Here is a 27,089-nt window from a genome sequence, read left to right as displayed (position 1 = left end):
TAAAAGGTTAGGTTGGCCTGGGACGCCAGTATTTCTCTAGAGTCTAGATCTAGAATTTCTAGATTCTGTAGGAATGAGTAGCCTAGGTATTAATAATTAAATGCATTAGTAATTATTAGTAAATAACATAAGATTTAGTTCAGTAAAAACTAATAGATCTAGATTTTAGGTCCAATGTTGGTGTAATAGATTGAAATAATTGTGAGGTCAAGGGAACTCACTCTTCTGTATTAGTTATATTTATAATATTGTTATCTTGAGTGATGTCCCTTGTCTACTTCCTCCCGTCCTCTCTTTTGCAACATGGCGTCTGTACATAATAAAGACTGTTATATACAACCACAGGCTTCTGTCGTCAATCTATTATAACTGGCGACGAAGGATAAACATCTACTAGAAAGAGCACCTACTTACGCAAAAAAGAGGTTTGCTAGAGCTTATTAGCTAATTATTTCTAGAATTATGGCGCTGTATGGCCAAATAAATCAATTTGATGCGAATGATGAAATCATTCAAGATTACCTAGAGAGGTTAAGCTTTTACCTAGAAGCTAACGATGTGACGATAGAAGCCAAAAAGAGAGCTGTTTTGTTAACAGTCATAGGGCCTCAACAATTTAGGCTACTAAAAGACTTATGCACACCAGCTAGTCTAACTACCAAGAGCTTTAACGAGCTGAGCAAATTGCTAACAGACCACCATGCGCCTACCCCATCAAAGTTTCTATGTCGAGCTAGATTTGACAGTAGGACTCGTCAACCAAACGAGTCAATATCAGAATATGTTGCTGCTTTACGTCATTTAAGTGAATTTTGTGAATTCGGAGAAACGCTGTCTGACAGACTATGTGAAAAGTTTGTGACAGGTGTAAACAGCACTGATATTCAAAGAAAGTTGCTGCTCGAGTCGGATCTAAAATTGGAAAAAGCAATACAACTTGCAATGTCATTCCAGCAGTCATCAGATGCGGCGAAATCTCTAACGCCTTCAGGGATCCATGCAGTAAACAGCAGGTTAGTCAATAAACATCAACCCCATCAGAGCATTCCAACTTATGCTAAACAGCCTGCTCGTTCAAATCCTAGATCTAAATCTAGTAATAATTATCAAAAATGTCATCGATGCAAAGGTCCCCATGCATCTTATCGGTGCAAGTTCAAGTCTGCAACTTGTTATAAGTGCAGTGAGCAAGGTCACATTGCCAAGGCCTGCTTTGCAAAGTCTTCGTCTGTTGCTAAATCTAGCCAGTCAAGACAGTACCGCAACCAAAAGCAGCACTATGTTAACTCTCACCAAGACTACCTAACCCAACCAATGAACCACTCTACCTGTGAAAATGCTCAAATTGATTTGCAGCCGGATTTCAACCTATTCTCTGTGAAATCAATAAGTCATGCTCCCATCAATGTACAAGTTAATATCAACGGTAAGAGCATCAGCTTCCAACTTGACACTGGAGCATCTCTAACAGTCATAACAAAGAAAGATTTTGACGCTGTCACAGAAGGATCAGTGTCTCTACAGCCGTGTCACAAGTGTCTAACAACATACACTGGTGACAATGTTCCGGTAATAGGAGAGTGTATGGTTCATGTAAGTTATAATGGTCAAAGTGTTAAACTTCCTCTTCTTGTGGTTGAAGGAAATGGACCGCCATTACTAGGTAGGAACTGGTTAAGTGATCTTAAGTTAAATTGGGAGAGTATTTGTTCATTGAAGAATGTAAAAGAATCTAGTCTTACTTCACTAGACAAAGTTATATCTGAAAATAAATGTGTTTTTGGTAACTCAGGATTACTAAATGATAGAACAGTGAAGTTAAGCATTAAAGATACAAATCCAAGATACTGCAAAGCTAGAGTTCCACCTTATGCAATGAGGAATAAAATTGAAAATGAGCTAAGTAGATTGGAATCTAATGGCATTATAAAGAAGGTAGACTATTCCGATTGGGCGACACCCATTGTGCCAGTGTTAAAGAAGGATGGTTCTATAAGAATTTGTGGAGATTATAAAACTACACTGAATAAGCAAATAGAGCTAAATAGGTACCCTATACCTAACATTGAGGAAATCTCTTTGAATTTGGCAGGAGGAGACAAATTCACTGAATTAGACTTTAGTCATGCTTACACTCAACTAGAACTGCATCCAGATTCAAAAGTCTATACGACAATAAACACACATAAAGGACTCTACCAATATGAAAGACTATGTTTTGGTATATCATCCAGCCCTGGAATTTTCCAAGCTGTCATGGACAGTATTTTTAAGGATATTCCAAATGTTTGTGTGTACTTTGATAATGTGTACATAACTGGTAAGAATGACACTGAACATCTTAAAACACTTGATAAAGTATTGAAAATTGTTGGTGAAAAAGGTTTAAGGATAAACAAAGATAAATGTCAATTCATGGTGACAGAAATTAGTTTTCTTGGTTATATATTAAGCAAGCAAGGTATCAGACCTCAACCTGAGAAAACAAAAGCCATTAAAGAAGCACCCAAACCTGAAAATACCCAACAACTAAGAGCTTTTTTGGGCTTAATAAATTACTATGCAAAGTTCATAGGAAATCTGTCTGGTAAACTATCACCACTGTACAAGCTGCTACAGAAAAATGCAACTTGGCACTGGGGTAAACAACAAGAAGCTGCTTTTAATACAGCAAAAGAGGCTTTGTCTTCTGACACCTTACTAACTCACTATGACCCAGGGAAAAGACTTGTATTGACATGTGATGCTTCACCAGATGGTGTAGGAGCAGTCTTGTCCCACATGGATGAGAAGGGTGACAGACCCATTGCTTTTGCCAGTAGATCTTTGAACCAGGCTGAGAAAAATTATTCTCAGTTAGATAGGGAAGGCTTAGGCATCATTTTTGGTGTTAAGAAATTTCATAAGTTTCTGTTTGGTAGGAAGTTCACCATCTTTACAGATCATAAACCATTGCTAGGTTTATTTGGAGAAAACAAAACCCTACCTGAGCATGCCTCACCAAGAATTCAAAGATGGGCTATCACACTAACTGCATACAATTATGAATTGAGATACAAACCTGGATCTGAGAATAGTGCAGATAGTCTTAGTAGATTACCTTTAAAAAAACCAAAGCCTGAGCTATGTACCAGAAGATGTATTTGTTCTCTTCACTATCATGGATAACTCCAATATAAATGTGAATGATATTAAAAGAGAAACACAAAAAGATGAGTGCTTAATAAAAGTATATGAGTACTGTATGAATGGTTGGCCTGAAGAGTCTGTGAATGATGACTTAAGGCCATATAAAATAAGAAATAAAAACCTTTGTGAAGATAATATAAAAGATGGAGAAGATGCAGTCCATTATCAGTCAGAATTGCCTAATAAAGTATTTGTAACTTAATAAATGATTATGGTGATATGGCAATTTCAAATGTTTTAAAGAGAATACATTAGTAAGAAGGAATGTGATCATCAAACAACTTTGCTAACATCATTAGCACTTACAGAAACTAAAAGGGTAACATCAAAAGAAGAAAAAGATTTTTGCCATTTAATACACCCACTTCAAATACTGGATCACAGTTGCAAAGTGATATTGTCCAGGATATTACTTTTAAACAGTATGTTTGGTTACGAAAAAGCACTATCAGATTACCTGAGAAAATTGATCAATCAAAGAAATCTATGTCAGTTAAGGATCTGAATAATAGCATAATACTTTCAGATGCCAATTCAAAAATAGTTCCATTAGATCATGACAAACATTCATTGAAAGAGAATTTGGTGTTAATAAGAATGTGTATCTAAGAAATTATGGGAGAAAGGAAAAATGGATACCAGGTCAAATTGTTCAATGTACAGGACCTGTGCCTTATAAAGTTAAAAATAACTTGTGCAGATCATAAGTGTGAAATTATCAATCCCACCAACTCAGTTTGTTCCACAACCAAGTTCTGTTGATATGAGTGAACCAAGTTGTCTGGAATCAGAAAATGTAAATTCTGGAGTTAATGATTTAAATCCTAGACCTCCTGAGATAGAGAATCCAAATGGTCAGGATATTGAGTCACCAAATCAAAAGCCACTGAGAAGGTCATACAGGACAATCAAGGTCCCAAATAAGTTAGACCTATGATTTTAAAGGTCAAAAGGACTTTGACATCATTGTTTTGTATTTTGATTATGTTGTAGCATATTGTGCATTGTTTGTAAGGATGTAATCTACCATAATGTTCATGTTACAATATAATTGGTGATTTTAGGATACTATCAATTGTTCTATTGAGAGATGTGTTATAGTGTTCTAAGGGTAAAGGGATGTAATAGATTGAAATAATTGTGAGGTCAAGGGAACTCACTCTTCTGTATTAGTTATATTTATAATATTGTTATCTTGAGTGATGTCCCTTGTCTACTTCCTCCCGTCCTCTCTTTTGCAACATGGCGTCTGTACATAATAAAGACTGTTATATACAACCACAGGCTTCTGTCGTCAATCTATTATAGTTGGCTATCAGACTTGATGCTTGATTGTAATGATTATTAGGTTTGAGCAATTAATTTTTTTAAACATTTTTTTTAATTATTAGTATTAGTGATAAGTCATCATTAGTGGGAGTAAATTTACTTCTTTCCAGTCTGGTTCTGGGTTTCCTTGTAGCCTATATAATCTAGATCTAGTTGGTGATAATATTAATAAATATTGTTTCCCATTTTAAATACTCAGGCGGTTTGTTTGAAAGTCTGACCGCAGCTCCATATTCATTGACTGTCGAAGCAGCGCATAAAATGAATTAGCTTATATCCAGGGCTGGCCTGGTCTGCCTGTTATTGTGACTGAATTGTCCTACAGACAAGACCTGAAGAAGCCCTCGTTAAGTAATAAGTGTACAGCTTGCTTTTAGCCTGGCGCGGGGATCTTTCACCGGCCACTTTAACATTCTGCGACAGGGCAGGCCTTTACTTTAAGCTTTAATCTTAGCTGGTTCCGCTTTAACACAGGGTATTCTTTTGTCTTTAAGTATACCGCTTTCTTTCATCAGCCTGGAACCCTGTGTCTGCTACCGGTATCTCATCCGGCAGGGCAAAACAATTTCCAGTTTTTAAATTAAGCTGATGTCATTTTTAATACCAATGATTAGGATTTTGGCACAATGCTTATTTTTCTATATACACAAGATGAATTTCACATCATTTTCTGATTTCAGTTTAAGTTTGAAAGCATGTAAAATGTCAATTTGTCCTGCTATGTGATTTTTCTTCATTTATTTTTTGCTAGCCCATGGCATCACATTATGAAGACTCTACTAATATCTTTAGGCTGGGGCCAGTACCTTAACCGACTGTCGTCAAATGAAAAAACTGACAGAAGAGCGCAATTTAATACACACAACAGATATATATGTATCCGAACAAACAAATAAATATATTTGAACATATATACATACCTTTATATACGCACACTGATATATACATATATTTACATAATAAATACATTATATATGAATATATCTATATATATAACTTATTTATTTATACATATATATATATATATATATACTTATATATATATATATATATATATATATATATATATATATATATATATATATATGTATTATGAATATATATATTAATTCTTATATAATATATATTTGTAAATATAAATTATATATATGTGTGTATATATATATCCTTCTGTTTGCTGGGGTAGAAGAAAAAAACTTATAATTATAATATTCTGAAGGATATTATTTTACTTGAGCGTCTTTCGTCTACACTCAAATATATATATTTGAATATACATTCAAATATATATTCAATGAATATACATTTAGACACACATGTAAATATATATATATATATATACACAAAACATGCATATATATACATACGTATATATAGACATATATACAATATTCGTCTATGTATATATATTCAATATTTTTACATTATAAATAAATATATATATAAAAATATATATATATATATATATATATATATATTTAAAAAAATATATACATATATGAAATACTTTTTACACATATTTATTTATGCTTCTATAATATATGGAAGGATATTAATTTACTCAAGCGTCTGCCTTGGGTGTTTATATAAAAAGAGAAGGGTTGAACTAATGAGAGGAATAAAAAAAATCTTTATATTCAATCTAATTTATTTATATTGTATATGTTATAGACTGGCATACATTTTTTTCTCTCTGGTTTATGTGAAAGGAGCTTGCAGGGATTCAAATTATTATTTTTTGCATTGAAATTCATTCTTTATTAATCACAGCTATGTTGCAGGCATATAAATACTTCCCTTTGGGCTCAAGTTGCTTTGAAAGAATCCTTGTCAGTATAGAACTAGTACCAGGACCATAAATGTATGCCCCAGGGCAAATGTTAAGAAAACCTCATCATTTTACAACTCCAACTGACCAGGGGCTTAAGAAATGATGCTTCTGCGCAAACTTTCTCGTCAGCCGGTAAGAGATCAACCTCCTTTTGATTGTTTAAATTTAATCTGTGCTGAAATCATTGTGCAGGCTGGCAAAGAAAACCATGAACTTCTTGAAAGCTGTGTACTTGAGCTCATGTTATTTTTTATTTTCTGTATTTTGAAAAAAAAAAAAGTATATATATGATAATAAAAAAAAAAAGTTCAGAGTATTTAATTGTTGTTTTGTCTTGTTAAAGAGAATGTATGTTGTGCAGAAGTGTAACCAACTCATTTTCAAGCCAGGCCTAGCAAAAGACAAAACCAAAAGAATCATATGATATGATGGTAGTAGGAAAAAAGTATATCAGTGAACAAATGGTGGCAGATGCATGCCTTAGCAATCTGACATGGTAGCTTTAATGAAAGAAAAACAAAAATAATAAAAACACCAAAAGCCACACTCACACAGTTATGTTCAACATATATAATGAAGACAGAAAAAAACCAACCCACCAGAATGGATGTATTGTAATGAAAATGGCAGTTAGCACTGGTGATAAGAATCAAAGTGTTGGCTAATAATTCCTATTACAACAGCCAGCCTTATAATCTGAATTAAAACTATTAAATCCCATTCATCCCTTGGATCTATGCCAAACAACACACAATAAATGATATGCATAGAGGTGTGCTGATGCCCTGTGTGAGATGCAGAATGAAATAGTGTTTTTAAAAAAAAGGAGCCACCCAGTAATAAGTATGTGGCCTTTTTATGTCTAGTTTAAAGGATAGAATTAGCATGAAATGTGTTAAGAGAATAGTGTGTGCAGTTGTTGGGATAGGCATATTACTATGTAGGCCTATGTATGTATGTATATCTATCTCTACTTATTAAAGAAAAGAATGACTAAACAAAAAAACAACTGTAACATGGCAGCTACACAGAGTGGGTGGGTGGGTGGATGAGGGAGGGAAAACTCGTTCAATGTAAACCAAACCGAGCTAATTGGGAATGGGTGGAGGCCCTGAAAAGGGCCGAGTAGTAGAGCCACACAACAAGCAAGCCAGGTGGTTGTTTGCTGTTGTGTTTATTTGCTGGTGGTGTACTTGGTGACAGCCTTGGTGCCTTCACTGACGGCGTGTTTGGCCAGCTCACCGGGCAGGAGGAGACGGACAGCGGTCTGGATCTCCCTGGAGGTGATGGTGCTGCGCTTGTTGTAGTGGGCAAGACGGCTGGCTTCAGCTGAAATGCGCTCAAAGATGTCGTTGACGAAGGAGTTCATGATGGACATGGCCTTGGAGGAAATGCCAGTGTCAGGGTGCACCTGCTTCAAGACTTTGTAAATGTAGATGCTGTAGCTTTCCTTTCTCCTCCTCTTCTTTTTCTTGTCACCGGTGCGTACGGCTTTAGCCTTACCGGCCTTCTTGGCTCCCTTGGAAGAAACTTTAGGTGGCATGTTGTTTTCTTTTCAACGGCTTGAACAGAAATGAGGCGAACCGACCGCCGGCCGCCCTTTTATATGAAACGGCGAGGAAATTTGGAGAGTACGAGTACGAGTACGAACGCCAAGCCGCTGCGCAGCCAATCAGAACGCTCGCTTGGTGACGAACGGATTTCCTCGCCGTTTCGTATAAAAGGGCCGATCTCGCCGTTAAGTCTTCATTCATAGCCTACAGCCGCAATCGCTGTGTCGCTATACTCTTCTCGCTCCTAACCAACTCACAATGTCCGGACGTGGTAAAGGCGGTAAAGTCAAGGGAAAGTCCAAGTCTCGCTCCTCCAGGGCAGGCCTTCAATTCCCAGTCGGACGTATTCATCGTCTGTTGAGGAAAGGAAACTATGCTGAGCGTGTCGGTGCTGGTGCCCCAGTCTACCTAGCCGCCGTCCTCGAGTATTTGGCCGCTGAAGTGCTCGAGTTGGCCGGCAACGCTGCCAGAGACAACAAGAAGACAAGAATCATTCCTCGTCACCTCCAGCTGGCCATCCGTAACGACGAAGAGTTGAACAAACTTTTGTCGGGTGTCACCATCGCCCAGGGTGGTGTCCTCCCCAACATCCAGGCTGTGCTTCTGCCCAAGAAGTCACAGAAGACACCCGGTGGCAAGAGCTAAACAGTGTCACCCTGCTGCCCACTGTCCACCTAGCCTACTACTGTCCTTTTCAGGACAACCAAAGTTTACCCAATTAGCTTTCGTTGTGTGTCAATGAACAAAAATCGAGTTTTCCTTCCTTACCCTACCCTACCCTACCCTACTTGTTTCAAACTGTATTAATAACGCATCAATATGTCACTCACTAGCAGTATGAGATCATTATTGTAGATGTATCATACTTACACTGGTTTACACGAGCAGAACAGGGAGGGGGGCGGTCATATTAATAGTAGTAACTGGACATATTTTAGTTAGGGGTATTCGCTCATAGATACAAATGAAAATAGAATCTATTTTTCTTTAAATGTGCTCCGTTTAACCCTTGTCTACAAGAAATAAGGGTGGTCGTTATTTTAAAATTCTATTCTTTAACCCACCGCTAGTCTACCATTTTTATTTTATATCTTCTTGTTTTTAAAAACAAATATGTTTTATTACAATACTTCCCCCTCATTTATTTACACACTACACACTATTATTACCGCCGATCGAGTGGGCGAATTGGGTCAGAATATCTACACAGGTCTATAGACTAGGTCTAGATCTAGATTGTTTCGTGCAGTCTATGTTGGGTTCTTTTCTAATCACTCACACACACACATTCATAATTCATTGAAGAGGACAGAAGCAAACACACCGTTACCCATGACAAGCGGCACAACCAAGGATTTCATTTGAACGAAGAATATTTTGTGTTATCGGCCCTGTCTGCTATTAATAGATCGCTCGGCTGGATACCGAGCGATCTAAAAATAATCTGCTAGGTCTGTCGACGCTGTCTCAACGTTGTGTGGCTGCTTCTGGCCAATCAGCGTTGTTAAACTCGTACTCGTCCAATGGGAGAGCTTCGTTGCGCTAAGGGTTTGGCGGACGGTTATAAAAGGACCAGCAGCGCTGGGCTGCCACATTTCTTAAACTGACTATCATCCAGTTGAGATACCGCCATGGCCAGAACAAAACAAACCGCCCGTAAATCCACCGGAGGCAAAGCCCCACGTAAACAGCTGGCCACCAAAGCCGCCAGAAAGTCAGCACCAGCCACCGGCGGTGTTAAGAAGCCCCATCGTTACAGGCCTGGAACCGTCGCCCTGAGAGAAATCCGTCGTTACCAGAAGAGCACTGAGCTGCTCATTCGCAAGCTGCCATTCCAGCGCCTGGTCAGAGAAATCGCCCAGGACTTCAAGACTGACCTTCGCTTCCAGAGACTCCGCTGTCATGGCCCTGCAGGAGGCTAGCGAGGCTTACCTCGTCGGTCTGTTTGAAGACACCAACCTGTGCGCCATCCACGCCAAGCGTGTCACCAATCATGCCCAAGGACATCCAGCTAGCCAGACGTATCCGTGGTGAGCGTGCTTAAGAGGTTTCTTTTAAGCCCAAAACCACCACCCCCTGTCCTCAACCAAGGTCCTTTTTAGGACCACCTGACAACCGTTCAGATTAGCAGTGAAGGTCCCCCCACCTCACGAGTTTCCACCCACTACACCCCCTGCCCATGTCTGCCAATCTACTACTACTACTACATCTATTAGTATTATTCCGGGTAGACGGGAGATAGGTTCTATTCATTTATCTCTTTAATTCAACTCACACATCACATTGCTATTTGAATTCGTGTATGCATGCTGTTGATATTGTTTTATTTATCTCAAATGTGAAGAAAGGAGAGAATAAATTTTATATTTTTCTTTCACCCACCCACCCACCACCCTATCCATTGCTTTTTAAAATATATAAAAAAGAAAAACCCTTTAGGGTTAGAGCTAGATATCTAGATCTTAATCGGAGAGCAGAAATTATTCTTAACGACTACACGCCATAGATTATTTAATTATTAGAAGCCTAACTAACCTATTCATTTCACGATGTAAACAAACCACTGCGAGTACGGAGCGGAGTACGAGAATATTATTTCGTTCGTACTCGACCAATCAGCGTTCGAGATTCTCTCGTACTCGCATAATGAGCTCGCTCGTACTCGCATAATTAGGTGTAGGGAAATATTTCAGTTTTATTCGCACAAAACGGTGAAAATAACGTCTAATATCATATTTTAACATGACAAACGTGGATCTTTTCTATGCCTACACGTGTGGGCAATGAAACTCTTTATTTTGTATCCAAGGGTCGCATAGCAGAATAGGTGAAAAAATGACTTTGAAAACGACACCGTTAGCCGACAAGCCAGCAACATTCCAGTCGACACGGCAAGCTGCTTTTTCATTGGCTGGCTCATTCGCCGACCGCTTTTGGTTGGGCGGTGTCCGCCATATTGAACGAACTCGAGCCCAGGGCCGTATATAAGGAGCGAGTTTTCTCTGCAGACGGCGTTTTTCGAACACTCGTTCATCAACAAAGAAAAAAAAAATTCAATATGTCTGGCCGAGGCAAAGGTGGTAAGGGACTCGGCAAAGGAGGCGCCAAGCGTCACAGGAAGGTGTTGCGTGATAACATCCAAGGTATCACCAAGCCAGCCATCCGTCGTCTTGCTCGCAGAGGTGGTGTCAAACGTATCTCTGGTCTGATCTACGAAGAAACCAGAGGTGTCCTCAAGGTGTTCCTTGAAAATGTCATCCGTGATGCCGTCACCTACACTGAGCACGCCAAGAGGAAGACCGTCACTGCTATGGATGTCGTCTATGCTCTGAAACGTCAAGGTCGCACCCTGTACGGCTTCGGCGGTTAAACTCAACCCAGGACCACCCATTTGTTCTACCCATCCGGCCCTTATTAGGGCCACCCATTACGTTTCCGAATTAGCTCGAGTGGTTGTAACCCCTACACGAATGTTTTTCCATACCTACCCCTTACTTACTGAGTTACTTCTTCCTCCTTATTACTTAGGTTTGATTGTACAATTATTTGGTTGTAGCCTACTTAGTTTATTTATTTAATTTGGGCAGAGTGGTCATCTTTCCTTTGGTTTTTAAGGGGTTTGTTTCCATGGGTGGGGGAGGGTCGAGGTAGCCTACCGTGAAGGCACAAAAGAAACAAACAAAAAATATTTCGATATTACAAAAGTGTTCACAGGTATGTGGTGAACTTAGGAAAGAGTGCAGGTATTAAGAATAGGTGTCCAGTGGGGCAAAAAATAAAAGACAAAAGATGAAAAAAAGTCTACAACACGTGGTGTTCCCAAGCGGTCACCCATCTAAGTACTAACCACGCCCGACGTTGCTTGACTGCGGTGATCGGACGAGAACCGGTATTTTCAACGTGGTATGGCCGTAGACATCTGTGTGAGAAAAATTGGGGGCTTATAAATATACTCAAACGAAATCAGCAGTTATTCGTCCTTTTCTGGCTACAATAATGATTTCACTGCTTTCCTCATATTATTTCAATAATAAAAAACGCCCTAAATCTCCACAAAAGCGAAACATTGTTTTAATATCGAATACTATGTGCCTTTTTTTTCCCTCTACAGCCATTGGTCGCTATTTTTAACCTGAGGCGGTAACCACCGGTAGACTTCCCTGAGCTACTAATTTTCGAGCATCGCGCGTTGTAAAATACAAAATAAATACATTTTCCCCATTTTCCTTGACTAAAATCAGAAAACCAGGTGCCCCCTGCATCCGACCTGTCCTTTAACTATCGCTTTCATGTGAAATGATCTATCGGAAAGGCGATACTTTAACTTTTTTGGGTCTCCCGCTCACTCACTCCTTCCGAAACATTCTGCACGAATTCATTCAATTTTAATCCAAACTCATCACATAGATCTAGCCGCCTACAAGTCTACTAATTTAATGTTTGAGAAATAGTTCAATGCTTTTCATTTATTAATTATTCTTTTAACCTTTTCCCACGACAACTGGCACATTTATTTTCAGTCTATTAATATTCTGGCTTCATTTTAAAACACGCAACTAGGCGACGATCTAGAATTCTAGATCTAACGCTCTAGCTTAACTAAAATAATATAAACAGGAGGGTAGATCTATTCAAAATACTGTTTCAAAAATTACAATAATAATTTCACGGTGAAAAAAAAAAAGGCAGGCGATCCATGGTTAATTAAATGCTAATTAAGGATGTTGCTTAAAAGGTTAGGTTGGCCTGGGACGCCAGTATTTCTCTAGAGTCTAGATCTAGAATTTCTAGATTCTGTAGGAATGAGTAGCCTAGGTATTAATAATTAAATGCATTAGTAATTATTAGTAAATAACATAAGATTTAGTTCAGTAAAAACTAATAGATCTAGATTTTAGGTCCAATGTTGGTGTAATAGATTGAAATAATTGTGAGGTCAAGGGAACTCACTCTTCTGTATTAGTTATATTTATAATATTGTTATCTTGAGTGATGTCCCTTGTCTACTTCCTCCCGTCCTCTCTTTTGCAACATGGCGTCTGTACATAATAAAGACTGTTATATACAACCACAGGCTTCTGTCGTCAATCTATTATAACTGGCGACGAAGGATAAACATCTACTAGAAAGAGCACCTACTTACGCAAAAAAGAGGTTTGCTAGAGCTTATTAGCTAATTATTTCTAGAATTATGGCGCTGTATGGCCAAATAAATCAATTTGATGCGAATGATGAAATCATTCAAGATTACCTAGAGAGGTTAAGCTTTTACCTAGAAGCTAACGATGTGACGATAGAAGCCAAAAAGAGAGCTGTTTTGTTAACAGTCATAGGGCCTCAACAATTTAGGCTACTAAAAGACTTATGCACACCAGCTAGTCTAACTACCAAGAGCTTTAACGAGCTGAGCAAATTGCTAACAGACCACCATGCGCCTACCCCATCAAAGTTTCTATGTCGAGCTAGATTTGACAGTAGGACTCGTCAACCAAACGAGTCAATATCAGAATATGTTGCTGCTTTACGTCATTTAAGTGAATTTTGTGAATTCGGAGAAACGCTGTCTGACAGACTATGTGAAAAGTTTGTGACAGGTGTAAACAGCACTGATATTCAAAGAAAGTTGCTGCTCGAGTCGGATCTAAAATTGGAAAAAGCAATACAACTTGCAATGTCATTCCAGCAGTCATCAGATGCGGCGAAATCTCTAACGCCTTCAGGGATCCATGCAGTAAACAGCAGGTTAGTCAATAAACATCAACCCCATCAGAGCATTCCAACTTATGCTAAACAGCCTGCTCGTTCAAATCCTAGTCTAGTAATAATTATCAAAAATGTCATTGATGCAAAGGTCCCCATGCATCTTATCGGTGCAAGTTCAAGTCTGCAACTTGTTATAAGTGCAGTGAGCAAGGTCACATTGCCAAGGCCTGCTTTGCAAAGTCTTCGTCTGTTGCTAAATCTAGCCAGTCAAGACAGTACCGCAACCAAAAGCAGCACTATGTTAACTCTCACCAAGACTACCTAACCCAACCAATGAACCACTCTACCTGTGAAAATGCTCAAATTGATTTGCAGCCGGATTTCAACCTATTCTCTGTGAAATCAATAAGTCATGCTCCCATCAATGTACAAGTTAATATCAACGGTAAGAGCATCAGCTTCCAACTTGACACTGGAGCATCTCTAACAGTCATAACAAAGAAAGATTTTGACGCTGTCACAGAAGGATCAGTGTCTCTACAGCCGTGTCACAAGTGTCTAACAACATACACTGGTGACAATGTTCCGGTAATAGGAGAGTGTATGGTTCATGTAAGTTATAATGGTCAAAGTGTTAAACTTCCTCTTCTTGTGGTTGAAGGAAATGGACCGCCATTACTAGGTAGGAACTGGTTAAGTGATCTTAAGTTAAATTGGGAGAGTATTTGTTCATTGAAGAATGTAAAAGAATCTAGTCTTACTTCACTAGACAAAGTTATATCTGAAAATAAATGTGTTTTTGGTAACTCAGGATTACTAAATGATAGAACAGTGAAGTTAAGCATTAAAGATACAAATCCAAGATACTGCAAAGCTAGAGTTCCACCTTATGCAATGAGGAATAAAATTGAAAATGAGCTAAGTAGATTGGAATCTAATGGCATTATAAAGAAGGTAGACTATTCCGATTGGGCGACACCCATTGTGCCAGTGTTAAAGAAGGATGGTTCTATAAGAATTTGTGGAGATTATAAAACTACACTGAATAAGCAAATAGAGCTAAATAGGTACCCTATACCTAACATTGAGGAAATCTCTTTGAATTTGGCAGGAGGAGACAAATTCACTGAATTAGACTTTAGTCATGCTTACACTCAACTAGAACTGCATCCAGATTCAAAAGTCTATACGACAATAAACACACATAAAGGACTCTACCAATATGAAAGACTATGTTTTGGTATATCATCCAGCCCTGGAATTTTCCAAGCTGTCATGGACAGTATTTTTAAGGATATTCCAAATGTTTGTGTGTACTTTGATAATGTGTACATAACTGGTAAGAATGACACTGAACATCTTAAAACACTTGATAAAGTATTGAAAATTGTTGGTGAAAAAGGTTTAAGGATAAACAAAGATAAATGTCAATTCATGGTGACAGAAATTAGTTTTCTTGGTTATATATTAAGCAAGCAAGGTATCAGACCTCAACCTGAGAAAACAAAAGCCATTAAAGAAGCACCCAAACCTGAAAATACCCAACAACTAAGAGCTTTTTTGGGCTTAATAAATTACTATGCAAAGTTCATAGGAAATCTGTCTGGTAAACTATCACCACTGTACAAGCTGCTACAGAAAAATGCAACTTGGCACTGGGGTAAACAACAAGAAGCTGCTTTTAATACAGCAAAAGAGGCTTTGTCTTCTGACACCTTACTAACTCACTATGACCCAGGGAAAAGACTTGTATTGACATGTGATGCTTCACCAGATGGTGTAGGAGCAGTCTTGTCCCACATGGATGAGAAGGGTGACAGACCCATTGCTTTTGCCAGTAGATCTTTGAACCAGGCTGAGAAAAATTATTCTCAGTTAGATAGGGAAGGCTTAGGCATCATTTTTGGTGTTAAGAAATTTCATAAGTTTCTGTTTGGTAGGAAGTTCACCATCTTTACAGATCATAAACCATTGCTAGGTTTATTTGGAGAAAACAAAACCCTACCTGAGCATGCCTCACCAAGAATTCAAAGATGGGCTATCACACTAACTGCATACAATTATGAATTGAGATACAAACCTGGATCTGAGAATAGTGCAGATAGTCTTAGTAGATTACCTTTAAAAAAACCAAAGCCTGAGCTATGTACCAGAAGATGTATTTGTTCTCTTCACTATCATGGATAACTCCAATATAAATGTGAATGATATTAAAAGAGAAACACAAAAAGATGAGTGCTTAATAAAAGTATATGAGTACTGTATGAATGGTTGGCCTGAAGAGTCTGTGAATGATGACTTAAGGCCATATAAAATAAGAAATAAAAACCTTTGTGAAGATAATATAAAAGATGGAGAAGATGCAGTCCATTATCAGTCAGAATTGCCTAATAAAGTATTTGTAACTTAATAAATGATTATGGTGATATGGCAATTTCAAATGTTTTAAAGAGAATACATTAGTAAGAAGGAATGTGATCATCAAACAACTTTGCTAACATCATTAGCACTTACAGAAACTAAAAGGGTAACATCAAAAGAAGAAAAAGATTTTTGCCATTTAATACACCCACTTCAAATACTGGATCACAGTTGCAAAGTGATATTGTCCAGGATATTACTTTTAAACAGTATGTTTGGTTACGAAAAAGCACTATCAGATTACCTGAGAAAATTGATCAATCAAAGAAATCTATGTCAGTTAAGGATCTGAATAATAGCATAATACTTTCAGATGCCAATTCAAAAATAGTTCCATTAGATCATGACAAACATTCATTGAAAGAGAATTTGGTGTTAATAAGAATGTGTATCTAAGAAATTATGGGAGAAAGGAAAAATGGATACCAGGTCAAATTGTTCAATGTACAGGACCTGTGCCTTATAAAGTTAAAAATAACTTGTGCAGATCATAAGTGTGAAATTATCAATCCCACCAACTCAGTTTGTTCCACAACCAAGTTCTGTTGATATGAGTGAACCAAGTTGTCTGGAATCAGAAAATGTAAATTCTGGAGTTAATGATTTAAATCCTAGACCTCCTGAGATAGAGAATCCAAATGGTCAGGATATTGAGTCACCAAATCAAAAGCCACTGAGAAGGTCATACAGGACAATCAAGGTCCCAAATAAGTTAGACCTATGATTTTAAAGGTCAAAAGGACTTTGACATCATTGTTTTGTATTTTGATTATGTTGTAGCATATTGTGCATTGTTTGTAAGGATGTAATCTACCATAATGTTCATGTTACAATATAATTGGTGATTTTAGGATACTATCAATTGTTCTATTGAGAGATGTGTTATAGTGTTCTAAGGGTAAAGGGATGTAATAGATTGAAATAATTGTGAGGTCAAGGGAACTCACTCTTCTGTATTAGTTATATTTATAATATTGTTATCTTGAGTGATGTCCCTTGTCTACTTCCTCCCGTCCTCTCTTTTGCAACATGGCGTCTGTACATAATAAAGACTGTTATATACAACCACAGGCTTCTGTCGTCAATCTATTATAGTTGGCTATCAGACTTGATGCTTGATTGTAATGATTATTAGGTTTGAGCAATTAATTTTTTTAAACATTTTTTTTAATTATTAGTATTAGTGATAAGTCATCATTAGTGGGAGTAAATTTACTTCTTTCCAGTCTGGTTCTGGGTTTCCTTGTAGCCTATATAATCTAGATCTAGTTGGTGATAATATTAATAAATATTGTTTCCCATTTTAAATACTCAGGCGGTTTGTTTGAAAGTCTGACCGCAGCTCCATATTCATTGACTGTCGAAGCAGCGCATAAAATGAATTAGCTTATATCCAGGGCTGGCCTGGTCTGCCTGTTATTGTGACTGAATTGTCCTACAGACAAGACCTGAAGAAGCCCTCGTTAAGTAATAAGTGTACAGCTTGCTTTTAGCCTGGCGCGGGGATCTTTCACCGGCCACTTTAACATTCTGCGACAGGGCAGGCCTTTACTTTAAGCTTTAATCTTAGCTGGTTCCGCTTTAACACAGGGTATTCTTTTGTCTTTAAGTATACCGCTTTCTTTCATCAGCCTGGAACCCTGTGTCTGCTACCGGTATCTCATCCGGCAGGGCAAAACAATTTCCAGTTTTTAAATTAAGCTGATGTCATTTTTAATACCAATGATTAGGATTTTGGCACAATGCTTATTTTTCTATATACACAAGATGAATTTCACATCATTTTCTGATTTCAGTTTAAGTTTGAAAGCATGTAAAATGTCAATTTGTCCTGCTATGTGATTTTTCTTCATTTATTTTTTGCTAGCCCATGGCATCACATTATGAAGACTCTACTAATATCTTTAGGCTGGGGCCAGTACCTTAACCGACTGTCGTCAAATGAAAAAACTGACAGAAGAGCGCAATTTAATACACACAACAGATATATATGTATCCGAACAAACAAATAAATATATTTGAACATATATACATACCTTTATATACGCACACTGATATATACATATATTTACATAATAAATACATTATATATGAATATATCTATATATATAACTTATTTATTTATACATATATATATATATATATATACTTATATATATATATATATATATATATATATATATATATATATATATATATATATGTATTATGAATATATATATTAATTCTTATATAATATATATTTGTAAATATAAATTATATATATGTGTGTATATATATATCCTTCTGTTTGCTGGGGTAGAAGAAAAAAACTTATAATTATAATATTCTGAAGGATATTATTTTACTTGAGCGTCTTTCGTCTACACTCAAATATATATATTTGAATATACATTCAAATATATATTCAATGAATATACATTTAGACACACATGTAAATATATATATATATATATACACAAAACATGCATATATATACATACGTATATATAGACATATATACAATATTCGTCTATGTATATATATTCAATATTTTTACATTATAAATAAATATATATATAAAAATATATATATATATATATATATATATATATATTTAAAAAAATATATACATATATGAAATACTTTTTACACATATTTATTTATGCTTCTATAATATATGGAAGGATATTAATTTACTCAAGCGTCTGCCTTGGGTGTTTATATAAAAAGAGAAGGGTTGAACTAATGAGAGGAATAAAAAAAATCTTTATATTCAATCTAATTTATTTATATTGTATATGTTATAGACTGGCATACATTTTTTTCTCTCTGGTTTATGTGAAAGGAGCTTGCAGGGATTCAAATTATTATTTTTTGCATTGAAATTCATTCTTTATTAATCACAGCTATGTTGCAGGCATATAAATACTTCCCTTTGGGCTCAAGTTGCTTTGAAAGAATCCTTGTCAGTATAGAACTAGTACCAGGACCATAAATGTATGCCCCAGGGCAAATGTTAAGAAAACCTCATCATTTTACAACTCCAACTGACCAGGGGCTTAAGAAATGATGCTTCTGCGCAAACTTTCTCGTCAGCCGGTAAGAGATCAACCTCCTTTTGATTGTTTAAATTTAATCTGTGCTGAAATCATTGTGCAGGCTGGCAAAGAAAACCATGAACTTCTTGAAAGCTGTGTACTTGAGCTCATGTTATTTTTTATTTTCTGTATTTTGAAAAAAAAAAAAGTATATATATGATAATAAAAAAAAAAAGTTCAGAGTATTTAATTGTTGTTTTGTCTTGTTAAAGAGAATGTATGTTGTGCAGAAGTGTAACCAACTCATTTTCAAGCCAGGCCTAGCAAAAGACAAAACCAAAAGAATCATATGATATGATGGTAGTAGGAAAAAAGTATATCAGTGAACAAATGGTGGCAGATGCATGCCTTAGCAATCTGACATGGTAGCTTTAATGAAAGAAAAACAAAAATAATAAAAACACCAAAAGCCACACTCACACAGTTATGTTCAACATATATAATGAAGACAGAAAAAAACCAACCCACCAGAATGGATGTATTGTAATGAAAATGGCAGTTAGCACTGGTGATAAGAATCAAAGTGTTGGCTAATAATTCCTATTACAACAGCCAGCCTTATAATCTGAATTAAAACTATTAAATCCCATTCATCCCTTGGATCTATGCCAAACAACACACAATAAATGATATGCATAGAGGTGTGCTGATGCCCTGTGTGAGATGCAGAATGAAATAGTGTTTTTAAAAAAAAGGAGCCACCCAGTAATAAGTATGTGGCCTTTTTATGTCTAGTTTAAAGGATAGAATTAGCATGAAATGTGTTAAGAGAATAGTGTGTGCAGTTGTTGGGATAGGCATATTACTATGTAGGCCTATGTATGTATGTATATCTATCTCTACTTATTAAAGAAAAGAATGACTAAACAAAAAAACAACTGTAACATGGCAGCTACACAGAGTGGGTGGGTGGGTGGATGAGGGAGGGAAAACTCGTTCAATGTAAACCAAACCGAGCTAATTGGGAATGGGTGGAGGCCCTGAAAAGGGCCGAGTAGTAGAGCCACACAACAAGCAAGCCAGGTGGTTGTTTGCTGTTGTGTTTATTTGCTGGTGGTGTACTTGGTGACAGCCTTGGTGCCTTCACTGACGGCGTGTTTGGCCAGCTCACCGGGCAGGAGGAGACGGACAGCGGTCTGGATCTCCCTGGAGGTGATGGTGCTGCGCTTGTTGTAGTGGGCAAGACGGCTGGCTTCAGCTGAAATGCGCTCAAAGATGTCGTTGACGAAGGAGTTCATGATGGACATGGCCTTGGAGGAAATGCCAGTGTCAGGGTGCACCTGCTTCAAGACTTTGTAAATGTAGATGCTGTAGCTTTCCTTTCTCCTCCTCTTCTTTTTCTTGTCACCGGTGCGTACGGCTTTAGCCTTACCGGCCTTCTTGGCTCCCTTGGAAGAAACTTTAGGTGGCATGTTGTTTTCTTTTCAACGGCTTGAACAGAAATGAGGCGAACCGACCGCCGGCCGCCCTTTTATATGAAACGGCGAGGAAATTTGGAGAGTACGAGTACGAGTACGAACGCCAAGCCGCTGCGCAGCCAATCAGAACGCTCGCTTGGTGACGAACGGATTTCCTCGCCGTTTCGTATAAAAGGGCCGATCTCGCCGTTAAGTCTTCATTCATAGCCTACAGCCGCAATCGCTGTGTCGCTATACTCTTCTCGCTCCTAACCAACTCACAATGTCCGGACGTGGTAAAGGCGGTAAAGTCAAGGGAAAGTCCAAGTCTCGCTCCTCCAGGGCAGGCCTTCAATTCCCAGTCGGACGTATTCATCGTCTGTTGAGGAAAGGAAACTATGCTGAGCGTGTCGGTGCTGGTGCCCCAGTCTACCTAGCCGCCGTCCTCGAGTATTTGGCCGCTGAAGTGCTCGAGTTGGCCGGCAACGCTGCCAGAGACAACAAGAAGACAAGAATCATTCCTCGTCACCTCCAGCTGGCCATCCGTAACGACGAAGAGTTGAACAAACTTTTGTCGGGTGTCACCATCGCCCAGGGTGGTGTCCTCCCCAACATCCAGGCTGTGCTTCTGCCCAAGAAGTCACAGAAGACACCCGGTGGCAAGAGCTAAACAGTGTCACCCTGCTGCCCACTGTCCACCTAGCCTACTACTGTCCTTTTCAGGACAACCAAAGTTTACCCAATTAGCTTTCGTTGTGTGTCAATGAACAAAAATCGAGTTTTCCTTCCTTACCCTACCCTACCCTACCCTACTTGTTTCAAACTGTATTAATAACGCATCAATATGTCACTCACTAGCAGTATGAGATCATTATTGTAGATGTATCATACTTACACTGGTTTACACGAGCAGAACAGGGAGGGGGGCGGTCATATTAATAGTAGTAACTGGACATATTTTAGTTAGGGGTATTCGCTCATAGATACAAATGAAAATAGAATCTATTTTTCTTTAAATGTGCTCCGTTTAACCCTTGTCTACAAGAAATAAGGGTGGTCGTTATTTTAAAATTCTATTCTTTAACCCACCGCTAGTCTACCATTTTTATTTTATATCTTCTTGTTTTTAAAAACAAATATGTTTTATTACAATACTTCCCCCTCATTTATTTACACACTACACACTATTATTACCGCCGATCGAGTGGGCGAATTGGGTCAGAATATCTACACAGGTCTATAGACTAGGTCTAGATCTAGATTGTTTCGTGCAGTCTATGTTGGGTTCTTTTCTAATCACTCACACACACACATTCATAATTCATTGAAGAGGACAGAAGCAAACACACCGTTACCCATGACAAGCGGCACAACCAAGGATTTCATTTGAACGAAGAATATTTTGTGTTATCGGCCCTGTCTGCTATTAATAGATCGCTCGGCTGGATACCGAGCGATCTAAAAATAATCTGCTAGGTCTGTCGACGCTGTCTCAACGTTGTGTGGCTGCTTCTGGCCAATCAGCGTTGTTAAACTCGTACTCGTCCAATGGGAGAGCTTCGTTGCGCTAAGGGTTTGGCGGACGGTTATAAAAGGACCAGCAGCGCTGGGCTGCCACATTTCTTAAACTGACTATCATCCAGTTGAGATACCGCCATGGCCAGAACAAAACAAACCGCCCGTAAATCCACCGGAGGCAAAGCCCCACGTAAACAGCTGGCCACCAAAGCCGCCAGAAAGTCAGCACCAGCCACCGGCGGTGTTAAGAAGCCCCATCGTTACAGGCCTGGAACCGTCGCCCTGAGAGAAATCCGTCGTTACCAGAAGAGCACTGAGCTGCTCATTCGCAAGCTGCCATTCCAGCGCCTGGTCAGAGAAATCGCCCAGGACTTCAAGACTGACCTTCGCTTCCAGAGCTCCGCTGTCATGGCCCTGCAGGAGGCTAGCGAGGCTTACCTCGTCGGTCTGTTTGAAGACACCAACCTGTGCGCCATCCACGCCAAGCGTGTCACCATCATGCCCAAGGACATCCAGCTAGCCAGACGTATCCGTGGTGAGCGTGCTTAAGAGGTTTCTTTTAAGCCCAAAACCACCACCCCCTGTCCTCAACCAAGGTCCTTTTTAGGACCACCTGACAACGTTCAGATTAGCAGTGAAGGTCCCCCACCTCACGAGTTTCCACCCACTACACCCCCTGCCCATGTCTGCCAATCTACTACTACTACTACATCTATTAGTATTATTCCTGGGTAGACGGGAGATAGGTTCTATTCATTTATCTCTTTAATTCAACTCACACATCACATTGCTATTTGAATTCGTGTATGCATGCTGTTGATATTGTTTTATTTATCTCAAATGTGAAGAAAGGAGAGAATAAATTTTATATTTTTCTTTCACCCACCCACCCACCACCCTATCCATTGCTTTTTAAAATATATAAAAAAGAAAAACCCTTTAGGGTTAGAGCTAGATATCTAGATCTTAATCGGAGAGCAGAAATTATTCTTAACGACTACACGCCATAGATTATTTAATTATTAGAAGCCTAACTAACCTATTCATTTCACGATGTAAACAAACCACTGCGAGTACGGAGCGGAGTACGAGAATATTATTTCGTTCGTACTCGACCAATCAGCGTTCGAGATTCTCTCGTACTCGCATAATGAGCTCGCTCGTACTCGCATAATTAGGTGTAGGGAAATATTTCAGTTTTATTCGCACAAAACGGTGAAAATAACGTCTAATATCATATTTTAACATGACAAACGTGGATCTTTTCTATGCCTACACGTGTGGGCAATGAAACTCTTTATTTTGTATCCAAGGGTCGCATAGCAGAATAGGTGAAAAAATGACTTTGAAAACGACACCGTTAGCCGACAAGCCAGCAACATTCCAGTCGACACGGCAAGCTGCTTTTTCATTGGCTGGCTCATTCGCCGACCGCTTTTGGTTGGGCGGTGTCCGCCATATTGAACGAACTCGAGCCCAGGGCCGTATATAAGGAGCGAGTTTCTCTGCAGACGGCGTTTTTCGAACACTCGTTCATCAACAAAGAAAAAAAAATTCAATATGTCTGGCCGAGGCAAAGGTGGTAAGGGACTCGGCAAAGGAGGCGCCAAGCGTCACAGGAAGGTGTTGCGTGATAACATCCAAGGTATCACCAAGCCAGCCATCCGTCGTCTTGCTCGCAGAGGTGGTGTCAAACGTATCTCTGGTCTGATCTACGAAGAAACCAGAGGTGTCCTCAAGGTGTTCCTTGAAAATGTCATCCGTGATGCCGTCACCTACACTGAGCACGCCAAGAGGAAGACCGTCACTGCTATGGATGTCGTCTATGCTCTGAAACGTCAAGGTCGCACCCTGTACGGCTTCGGCGGTTAAACTCAACCCAGGACCACCCATTTGTTCTACCCATCCGGCCCTTATTAGGGCCACCCATACGTTTCCGAATTAGCTCGAGTGGTTGTAACCCCTACACGAATGTTTTCCATACCTACCCCTTACTTACTGAGTTACTTCTTCCTCCTTATTACTTAGGTTTGATTGTACAATTATTTGGTTGTAGCCTACTTAGTTTATTTATTTAATTTGGGCAGAGTGGTCATCTTTCCTTTGGTTTTTAAGGGGTTTGTTTCCATGGGTGGGGAGGGTCGAGGTAGCCTACCGTGAAGGCACAAAAGAAACAAACAAAAAATATTTCGATATTACAAAAGTGTTCACAGGTATGTGGTGAACTTAGGAAAGAGTGCAGGTATTAAGAATAGGTGTCCAGTGGGGCAAAAAATAAAAGACAAAAGATGAAAAAAAGTCTACAACACGTGGTGTTCCCAAGCGGTCACCCATCTAAGTACTAACCACGCCCGACGTTGCTTGACTGCGGTGATCGGACGAGAACCGGTATTTTCAACGTGGTATGGCCGTAGACATCGGTGTGAGAAAATTGGGGCTTATAAATATACTCAAACGAAATCAGCAGTTATTCGTCCTTTTCTGGCTACAATAATGATTTCACTGCTTTCCTCATATTATTTCAATAATAAAAAACGCCCTAAATCGCCACAAAAGCGAAACATTGTTTTAATATCGAATACTATGTGCCTTTTTTTCCCTCTACAGCCATTGGTCGCTATTTTTAACCTGAGGCGGTAACCACCGGTAGACTTCCCTGAGCTACTAATTTTCGAGCATCGCGCGTTGTAAAATACAAAATAAATACATTTTCCCCATTTTCCTTGACTAAAATCAGAAAACCAGGTGCCCCCTGCATCCGACCTGTCCTTTAACTATCGCTTTCATGTGAAATGATCTATCGGAAAGGCGATACTTTAACTTTTTTGGGTCTCCCGCTCACTCACTCCATCCGAAACATTCTGCACGAATTCATTCAATTTTAATCCAACTCATCACATAGATCTAGATCTAGCCGCCTACAAGTCTACTAATTTAATGTTTGAGAAATAGTTCAATGCTTTTCATTTATTAATTATTCTTTTAACCTTTTCCCACGACAACTGGCACATTTATTTTCAGTCTATTAATATTCTGGCTTCATTTTAAAACACGCAACTAGGCGTCGATCTAGAATTCTAGATCTAACGCTCTAGCTTAACTAAAATAATATAAACAGGAGGGTAGATCTATTCAAAATACTGTTTCAAAAATTACAATAATAATTTCACGGTGAAAAAAAAAGGCAGGCGATCCATGGTAAATTAAATGCTAATTAAGGATGTTGCTTAAAAGGTTAGGTTGGCCTGGGACGCCAGTATTTCTCTAGAGTCTAGATCTAGAATTTCTAGATTCTGTAGGAATGAGTAGCCTAGGTATTAATAATTAAATGCATTAGTAATTATTAGTAGCTAACATAAGATTTAGTTCAGTAAAAACTAATAGATCTAGATTTTAGGTCCAATGTTGGCTATCAGACTTGATGCTTGATTGTAATGATTATTAGGTTTGAGCAATTAATTTTTTTAAACATTTTTTTAATTATTAGTATTAGTGATAAGTCATCATTAGTGGGAGTAAATTTACTTCTTTCCAGTCTGGTTCTGGGTTTCCTTGTAGCCTATATAATCTAGATCTAGTTGGTGATAATATTAATAAATATTGTTTCCCATTTTAAATACTCAGGCGGTTTGTTTGAAAGTCTGACCGCAGCTCCATATTCATTGACTGTCGAAGCACCGCATAAAATGAATTAGCTTATATCCAGGGCTGGCCTGGTCTGCCTGTTATTGTGACTGAATTGTCCTACAGACAAGACCTGAAGAAGCTCTCGTTAAGTAATAAGTGTACAGCTTGCTTTTAGCCTGGCGCGGGGATCTTTCACCGGCCACTTTAACATTCTGCGACAGGGCAGGCCTTTACTTTAAGCTTTAATCTTAGCTGGTTCCGCTTTAACACAGGGTATTCTTTTGTCTTTAAGTATACCGCTTTCTTTTATCAGCCTGGAACCCTGTGTCGGCTACCGGTATCTCATCCGGCAGGGCAAAACAATTTCCAGTTTTTAAATTAAGCTGGTGTCATTTTTAAAACCAATGATTAGGATTTTGGCACAATGCTTATTTTTCTATATACACAAGATGAATTTCACATCATTTTCTGATTTCAGTTTAAGTTTGAAAGCATGTAAAATGTCAATTTGTCCTGCTATGTGATTTTTCTTCATTTATTTTTTGCTAACCCATGGCATCACATTATGAAGGCTCTACTAATATCTTTAGGCTGGGGCCAGTACCTTAACCAACTGTCGTCAAATGAAAAAACTGACAGAAGAGCGCAATTTAATACACACAACAGATATATATGTATCCGAACAAACAAATAAATATATTGGAACATATATACATACCTTTATATACGCACACTGATATATACATATACATATATTTACATAATAAATACATTATATATGAATATATCTATATATATAATTTATTTATTTATACATATATATATATATATATATATATATATATATATATATATATATATATATATATATATATATATATATATATATATTTGTATTATATCCTTATATATTATGAAAATATATATTAATTCTTATATGATATATATTTGTAAATATAAATTATATATATGTGTGTATATATATATCCTTCTGTTTGCTGGGGTAGAAAAAAAAAACTTATAATTATAATATTCTGAAGGATATTATTTTACTTGAGCGTCTTTCGTCTACACTCAAATATATATATTTGAATATACATTCAAATATATATTCAATGAATATACATTTAGACACACATGTAAATATATATATATATATATATATATATATATATACATATATATATATATATACACACAAAACATGCATATATATACATACGTATATATAGACATATATACAATATTCGTCTATTCAATATTTTTACATTATATATATATATATATATATATATATATATATATATATATATATATTTATATATATATATATATTTATATATATTAAAAAAAAATATACATATATGAAATACTTTTTACACATATTTATTTATGTTTCTATAATATATGGAAGGATATTAATTTACTCAAGTGTCTGCCT

The 27,089-nt window shown here is 37.7% G+C and overlaps 2 non-coding genes across 2 annotated transcripts; both read right to left on the bottom strand.

Moving 5' to 3' along the window:
• Positions 1 to 11,700: 11,700 nt before the first annotated feature.
• On the bottom strand, positions 11,701 to 11,819 carry LOC131930860 (5S ribosomal RNA). Its single transcript, XR_009384177.1, has one exon. It is a non-coding gene; the product is annotated as a 5S ribosomal RNA (ribosomal RNA).
• A 12,499-nt stretch (positions 11,820 to 24,318) lies between these two features.
• LOC131930859 (5S ribosomal RNA) lies at positions 24,319 to 24,437 on the bottom strand. Its single transcript, XR_009384176.1, has one exon. It is a non-coding gene; the product is annotated as a 5S ribosomal RNA (ribosomal RNA).
• Between the last annotated feature and the right edge of the window lie 2,652 nt (positions 24,438 to 27,089).

This window comes from Physella acuta, unplaced genomic scaffold (assembly GCF_028476545.2).
Source record: "Physella acuta isolate Inbredline_101_S28 unplaced genomic scaffold, ASM2847654v3 ptg001861l, whole genome shotgun sequence".
Lineage (NCBI taxonomy): Eukaryota > Metazoa > Mollusca > Gastropoda > Physidae > Physella > Physella acuta.
This window is presented reverse-complemented; position numbering and strand designations above follow the sequence as displayed.